A 7,442-nucleotide genomic window follows, 5' to 3' on the forward strand; every position below is an offset into this window, starting at 1 on the left:
AAAACCATGTGCTCATAAAGGCCACACAACTATAGAATACACGAGAATTTCATAAGTGAAAAATTAGTGACAAATACAATCCAAACAAAAAAGGAAATTTAGGCTTTTAAAACTTGACTACGGAGAATTTTCAACGGGTGACAAAACCGAAGCCAAAGTTCATTTCAGGAGAGAATGATGTTTTTTCTCATTCCAGGAGAGATCCTCAGTCTTTGTGCAGCGGGCATCACCGAAGAGCCGTCTTTCCAGGGCGGGTTGGGCTCTTTCTTTTTTTTCTTTAAACACCTACGGCACTCGGCCTTCCTAGGTGGTCTCCCACCCAAGTACTCGCCAGGCCCCACTCTGCTTAGCTTCCGAGATCAGACGATTTCGGGAGTGTTCAGGGTGGCGTGGCCGTAGACTCGGGCTCTCTTTCTTTTGACCATCGGGGTTCAGGGTTCTGAAAGGTCTTCCTTGGTGCGTTAGGGTCAAATGCCCCACAGGCTTATTAATTTCAGTCTTCCAGGAAATAGCAGTTCTAATTAATTCTAATCTGCTAAAACCTTACTGGGAAAGTCGCAAACGTCACCGGGATGGCCGAGTGGTTAAGGCGTTGGACTTAAGATCCAATGGGCGCATGTCCACGTGGGTTCGAACCCCACTCCCGGTAGGTCGTCGTAACACTGTGTTTTACCTGAAAACAAAATTTCCCTGCACAAAGTGAAGCAACTAGTCCGGCATACAGTTGGGTTTTGGTTTCCTTTTTTTCCAAGCTGACAAACTGTAGTTTCTGGCTTTAGGTAATTTACATATAACGTAATTACTGACATTCGTCTTAAAAATCTACTACCTCGTTGTTTTCTATGTGTTCCTTCTGTTCTTTGTTCCTTTCTTTTATCTCTTTCTGTCTTTGAAATGTGAGCCTTTTTCTTGATTTAATTTTATCTCTACTATTGCCTTATCATTTATACATTTTAAAAAACAATCTTTAGTGCTTTCCCTCAGGTTTCCTATTTACCTCTACAATTAACCAGTCTGCCTTCAAATAATATTACGCTGCTTCCTGTGTTGTGTGAGCAGCTTGCAAGAGTATGTATATTCCCTCCTATATTTTATGTTATTGTTATTTTGCTTCCGTGTACTCTAATGCCACTACTACTTTTGCTTTATGCAATCAATTACTTGTAGAGTGATTAACATTGGGGAAAATTCCTCATCTGTATCTACATTGTAAGCATTTCTTTCTCTTCACCTTCTGGAATTCCACTGACAAATATATTAGACAATTTGACATTAACCCATAATTCTTCAATGCTTTTTTTTTTCATCACCCTACCCCCTTTTTTCGGTGTTTCGGCTTGGGTAGCTTCTAAGGACCCACTTTCAAGTTCATTGCTTCTTTCTGGAGCTCTACAGAGTCTAATAGCCTATGTCAGGTATTGTTCATCTCTGTTATAACGTGTATGTGTTTTTAATTTTTAGCATATCCATTTGACTTTAAGTTTCCAACAATATACTGAATTTTCTCAGCTGTTTAATGTATGTGGATCATCTTTTCCACTAGCACCTTTAACGTAATGATTGTGGATATTTTATATTCCTTTTGGGGTAGTTCCAACACGCGGGACAGATCTGAATCTCACTGTTGATTGCTTTTTTTCTCTTAACAGTGCATTGTTTCTTGTCTCGTCATTTTCCATTAGGTGCCAGACTTAATGTATAGGACTGTAGAGGGTGAAGTAAATAGTATTTACACCTGAAAATGGGCATGTCCATTTTCCTAGAGTATTAATGTATGAGGTTGAGTCAATTTAAGCAGGGGTTGAGATATTTTTTGTTTTATTGTAATTTTCTTCAGCGCATAACCGGCTTCACACTCCTCCAGCATTACTTTAGGTTTAGGGTGGGGTCTGATTTGTTGGAGTGCTTTTGCGATGATTTTGCTCTACCCTTGGCTTTAGGCCTTGTCTGTACATGTTTCAGACAGGGCATCTCTCCATGGTCTCTCGTCTCACCCCTAGGGGTTAAATGCCAACTTATTGTAGGTGTGGTGGATATTCCCGTGGTGATAAGTGAAAACAAGAGAACCAAGGAGGTAACAAACACTAGAGTGTAATGCCTGAGACGATGAACTCCTACCACTTGTTGCACAGGACAAATAAATAGCGAGGCCAAGTACCAAATCCTACACTACATTCAGCTTGTTCCGATGCCTGCGTTCAGACTCCACTGCTCTCCACGATTTATCGATGTTACGGATTAAGAATTTCACACGTTACAGTTTCCAAGAGAGAATTTAAGATATTCTTTAGAGGCTCCACTGGGAATGATTTTTCATGCGACCTCCCACATCAGCATTTCTCGGCAAAATCTCCCACTGTCGTCTCCCGACCTCGGAATCCTCATTTTGCAGCTGACACCAAAATGCACAATTTTCTTTATCATTTAATTTCCAAAAATATACGCTTTGTCGAGCTGTCTTCAACACTGCTAGTGATAATACTCTTGTTTCGAGAGAGCGCCGTCTGTGCCCAGTGGCCCCAAATGCCGAAGGGGCCGAGAGAGCAAAGAACAGGGAGACAAGGCCAGTTTGTCGGTTCGTAAACTGAGAGGGAGACGGCACAGAAACGCAGCGTGGCCGGCGGCAACACCGTCCGGCCTCCGCCTTCCGCCCCAGACCGCGTGGTCTGCGAGCCCGGAGAGGGACCCGGGCGGCGGGCGCGGGTCTGCGTCACGGCTTCCAGGAGACAGGGGACGTCAAGGACGCCCGCTCCAGGGAAGAACCAGTGGGGCCTGGGAGGCTGGCGCAGAGCCCCCGGGTGCGTTGCAGGACCCCCGACAGGAGCCGCGGGCCCCGGGTCACTCGGGGGCAGGGGGTGGGGCAAGACGGCAGATTAGTTTCAAGATGGAGTCACTTTTGTTCCGCACAACTTCCCGAAATTACAGAAAGGAAGGGAGGGTTCCAACACAGGATTTTCTGTTTAAGCGGATGCGCCACGACGTGGGAGCGAGGCGCCCAAACATGGCCGTTTTCCGTTGCACGCAGTGTAAGCGCTTAAGATCGCGTCTGCACCGACACGACGGTGTATAGTGGGTCCATTAACTTCAGATGCAACGAAGTGCGGAAAGGGAGAGAAGAGGTGGGAGGGTTGTAGGGTCCCACAGAGAAACGAGGGCGCAGGCGACTGAGGAATTAGTGCTCCGCTGGCCTCTCCCTGGTGGACACCTGTCTGCAGGTGGGTCAGGCGCAGCGGGGAGGCGAAGGCCTCCGCCACCTTCCCGGAGGGGGCGCCCGGGCCTCGGCTTCTCGGCTCCTCTGAGACCCCGGCGTCCCTCCCCGCCCAGACGACCGCCCTGACTCGGGGGCCCTGCTGGTGGATCGGGGTCCAGGATCTTCGAGACCGGAAGGGGTCGCAGGCTGCACAGGCGGGTCGCGCGGTCTTCGGGCGCCACCGCGTGTCGGACGCCGGAGCTGCGGCTCCGGACCCGAGACCCCGCGCGCAGCCGGGCGCCCTGACGGCAGCTGCGGGGTCAGGTCGCGGGGACCGCGGGGCGGCCGAGGCGGCGCGGAGCCGGGCAGGTCCCCGTTTGCCCGCGCGATGACGTCCACCCGCGCCTTCTCGGTCAGCTCGACAAAAATAAAATTTTCCCGGAAGAAGCACTTTCATTTGTGACAGTAGCTGGGATTGGTCTTTTCCTTTTACCGAAAAAAAGATTTCTCAATCGTTTGCAAAAAAAAGAAAGCATTGACTTTAGTCGTACATGACTTTAAAAGAGGTAACCAAGGGGACTCCTCTGTAGTGGCCGGTTAGCTCAGTTGGTTAGAGCGTGGTGCTAATAACGCCAAGGTCGCGGGTTCGATCCCCGTACGGGCCACTGTGGGCGGTGCTCTTTTTTCATTCCTCTTGATATCGCCGTGGAAACTGCTTTAATCCGAATAGAGACGGAAAGCAGATTTGTGTGTCCAAGGGCAGAGGGGAAGTCTCATTAGTGTGAAGTTTGTTGTTTAGATTCTAGCTGACAGAGACCGAAGTTGTCTTTGGGACCGTTGTCCTTCCTGCAGGAGAGGAGAGAAGGGGCCTCTAAATTTATGTCCTGCTTCTGAGCAAACGGGAGGGCAGGGAGCTTTTGTTCTTTTCATCTGCCATCTCTCACAATAATCTTCACGCCAAAGTGGCATCTCGTGGGGTGGCCTAATCTGCTTCCCTTCACGGCCATTCTTTCGCTCACTTTTCTTCGGAGGTAAAGGGGAGAACTGCTATGAAAAATCGAGGACGATGAAGACACGTTCACAGTGAGGCATGCACGGGTTTCAGGCAGAGGGCAGGACCACGTGCACTAAGTGAAAATACGGTGACTCTGGTGGGCCGCCAGCCGTAACCCAGCACTCAGGCCAGTGCTACGCAGGGTCCATTTCGGCTTATGAACCACGACGTCCCTTACGACTCAAGAAAGTGATCATCTGTCTGTGTTTCTCTCAAAGTGTCATTGAACTCCAGTTTCTCCCCTTTCACTGGGTAACTTCCGCTGATGCACTGATATGACAGTTCTTAGGGGCATATGTCACCGAAATGGTGAGAGTGTAAATTTCACCAGCGCTCTCTTCCTTGTTTTCAAAAACAAAAATGAGTCTGACACCAAACCGAGTGTCACAGCTTGTTAATCCTTTGCCTGGTACCGACAACCAAATTGCATCATTTAGCTGCGTTAAAGAGGAACAATAGGCCCCAACGCAGTCACTCGAGCTGAACCCCACCAAAACTAAGGCCTGACCGGTCTGCAGTTTCAGCCTCTCCCAGGACTGGAATCTCCTATCAGTCTGGAGTTTCCTGGTGGGCACTGGTGAGGTCATCTGCCTTCTCCTTAGGGTAAGTGACCTTGCCTGACATAACCCACTCTTTCGATGTCCCTGTTCCACCCTTATTCCACCTGTAAAATTTTCCATTTTGTACAACTCAAAGCACCTTTCTGTTTACTAGGTGAGATGCTGCCTGATTCATGAATTGTTCAATAAAGCCAATTAGATCTTTAAATCAACTGGATTGAATTTTCATTTTTTTAACTGCTAAAAATGTTGGCTGTCACAGGTTAAGAGATCCGAGACGGAACTTTCCAAAACAGAATCTGAACTGTTGCTGCGAAGTGACTTTCGCTCAGTTCATATCATAGTCTTACTGATCATCAGCAAACCCGTCCCTTTTTTTTTTCCTTTTGCAATTAAATGTATTGGGGTGACATTGTTAATGCATCGTATGAGTTTCAAGCGTACGATTCTATAATGCATTATCTATGTGTTGTGTTGTGTCCTCACCACCTAAATTCTGGTCTCCCTCTGGCACCATTTTGACCCCCTTTGCCTTTTTCGGCCACCTCCAAACTCCATCGCTTCTATTGTCCGTGTCTCTGAGTTCGTTCTGCTTATTCATTTGTTGCTTCTGTTTTCTATCCCACATATAAGTGAAATTATGTGGTTCTTGTCCTTTTTCTTCCGACTTATTTCCCTTAGAATGTTACTCTCAAGATCCATTCATGTTGTTGAAAATGGGAAGATTTCACTTTTTTATGGCCAAGATTTCATTTTTTTATGGCCAAGTAATATACATGTGTGTACCACATCGTCTTTATCTAACCATCTGCTGAAGGACACTTAGGTTGTTTCCATGTCTTGGCCACTTTCAATAATGCCACGATGAACATAGGGGTTCACACATCTTCACATATAAATATTTTCAAAGTTTGGAGGATACCTAGAAGAGGGATTGCTGGGTCATGTGGTAATTCTACTCTTAAAATTTGAAGGAACCTCCATACTATTTTCCATAGTGGCTGCATCTATTTACATTCCCAGCAGCAGTGTATGGGGGTTCCTTGTCCCCCACATTTTCTCCAACACTTGTTACTTGTCTTGTTGATAATAGCCATTCCAACAGGTGTGCAGTGGCATCTCACTGTGGTTTTGACTTGCATTTCCTAATAGCTAGTGAAGTTGAGCATCTTTTCAAATCTCTGTTGGCTGTTCGTTTGTCTTCTTGGGAGAAGTGTCTGTCTAGGTCCTCTGCCCATTTTAAAATTAGATTGTTTTGTTGTTGTCGTTGTCGAGTTGTATGAGTTTTTTGAATATATATTTTGGATATTAGGCCCTTATTAGAGGTTTTGTTGGCAAATATCTTCTCCCACTTACATGGTTGCCTTTTTGTATTGTCGATGGTTTCTTTGCTGTGCAGAAGCTTTTTAGTTTGATGTAGTCTCATTCACTTATTTTTCCCTTGCCTTTGAAACCCATGGCTTTCTATCAACTACTGAAACCTTGTTTGTTTCTCCCTTCATGCCAATCCCTCATATTGCATTGCAATTATCTGGCAGGAGACCCTCCACAATTAGAATAACAATTCAATACAGGGTTACCTCAGCGCAGCTCCACCTATTGAAAATATAAAACCAAACAACAAGGCCCCGCTGGGATTCGAACCCAGGATCTCCTGTTTACTAGACAGGCGCTTTGACCAGCTAAGCCACAGGGCCCCCTCTAGGAAAAACATTCAGTTATATCATATTTATAAGTTTTTGTGTGAAATGTAACAATTTGCCAAAACCTTGATTTTGTGACAGAAAGAACCCATCTGTGTTTCTGAACTAATCCTAAAGCAGAAACGTCAATATTTAAAAAAATGCATTCTTCAACTCAAGTTTTTAAAAAATGATTTTAAATTGAAATGAATGAAATTTCTATTTCATGGTGACTGTCTCCCTCTAGAGGAAATACTGGATATTGCAACACATTTTAAATTTGTTAATTAGGTAAATCTGTCCACAGATATTGAGCCACTACGACTTTATTTCAGATAATGTTCTAGGTGTTGGAGATAGAACAGGGAACGAAGCAGACGACTTCTATAAAATGTGTGTGCTGGAGGGAGTTAAAGAAAGCCAGTTTAAAAAATTCGCCTTAAACCCCAAGCAAACAAGGGGGGATATAATAATCAGTTCTGTTATCACCAGGTGACAGAGCCCATGGTGTCACCTTCTGAGCTGATTCACGGCCCGTGAGCAAGACACCCATGCTCCGATTGTATCTAGCCTGGCACAGGAAAGCAAGCAAGGATGAGGACAAACGGACGCAGAGGAGGTTCGCAGCCACCCGCCCCCAGCTCATCCAAACCAGGCGCAGCCAGGCCCTCTCTTTTAAGGACCATTCGGGCCTAGCCCATCTGCTGTCTGGCGGGGGTTGGGCAGGATGCACCGTTGCTCAGGCATAGTCTTGTTCTGCTCATGGAGCTGCTGGGTTAAAACAACTTGATCCCTGTCCTCAAGGATCATAAACCCGAGCGGAGGATGTATTTACCCCCTTTGTCCTCATGTCCTGCTGCCATTTCTCTGCTTACAAAAGCAACATTTCTAATTTGTTTATTGTATCATTTTGATCATATCTATTTTTCACAAAGTTGACATTTTTGATTTGTGCA

General features: G+C 46.0%; 3 non-coding genes and 1 pseudogene across 3 annotated transcripts; 2 read left to right on the plus strand and 2 right to left on the minus strand.

Moving 5' to 3' along the window:
* Positions 1 to 282: 282 nt before the first annotated feature.
* LOC111743887 lies at positions 283 to 401 on the minus strand (annotated as a pseudogene).
* A 165-nt stretch (positions 402 to 566) lies between these two features.
* TRNAL-UAA lies at positions 567 to 649 on the plus strand. The gene has a single exon. It is a non-coding gene; the product is annotated as a tRNA-Leu (tRNA).
* Positions 650 to 3,781: 3,132 nt separating this feature from the next.
* On the plus strand, positions 3,782 to 3,855 carry TRNAI-AAU. The gene has a single exon. It is a non-coding gene; the product is annotated as a tRNA-Ile (tRNA).
* Positions 3,856 to 6,427: 2,572 nt separating this feature from the next.
* Positions 6,428 to 6,501, minus strand: TRNAT-AGU. Its single transcript has one exon. It is a non-coding gene; the product is annotated as a tRNA-Thr (tRNA).
* Between the last annotated feature and the right edge of the window lie 941 nt (positions 6,502 to 7,442).

The sequence above is a fragment of the Pteropus vampyrus genome, unplaced genomic scaffold (genome assembly GCF_000151845.1).
Source record: "Pteropus vampyrus isolate Shadow unplaced genomic scaffold, Pvam_2.0 Scaffold124, whole genome shotgun sequence".
In the NCBI taxonomy this organism is placed as follows: domain Eukaryota; kingdom Metazoa; phylum Chordata; class Mammalia; order Chiroptera; family Pteropodidae; genus Pteropus; species Pteropus vampyrus.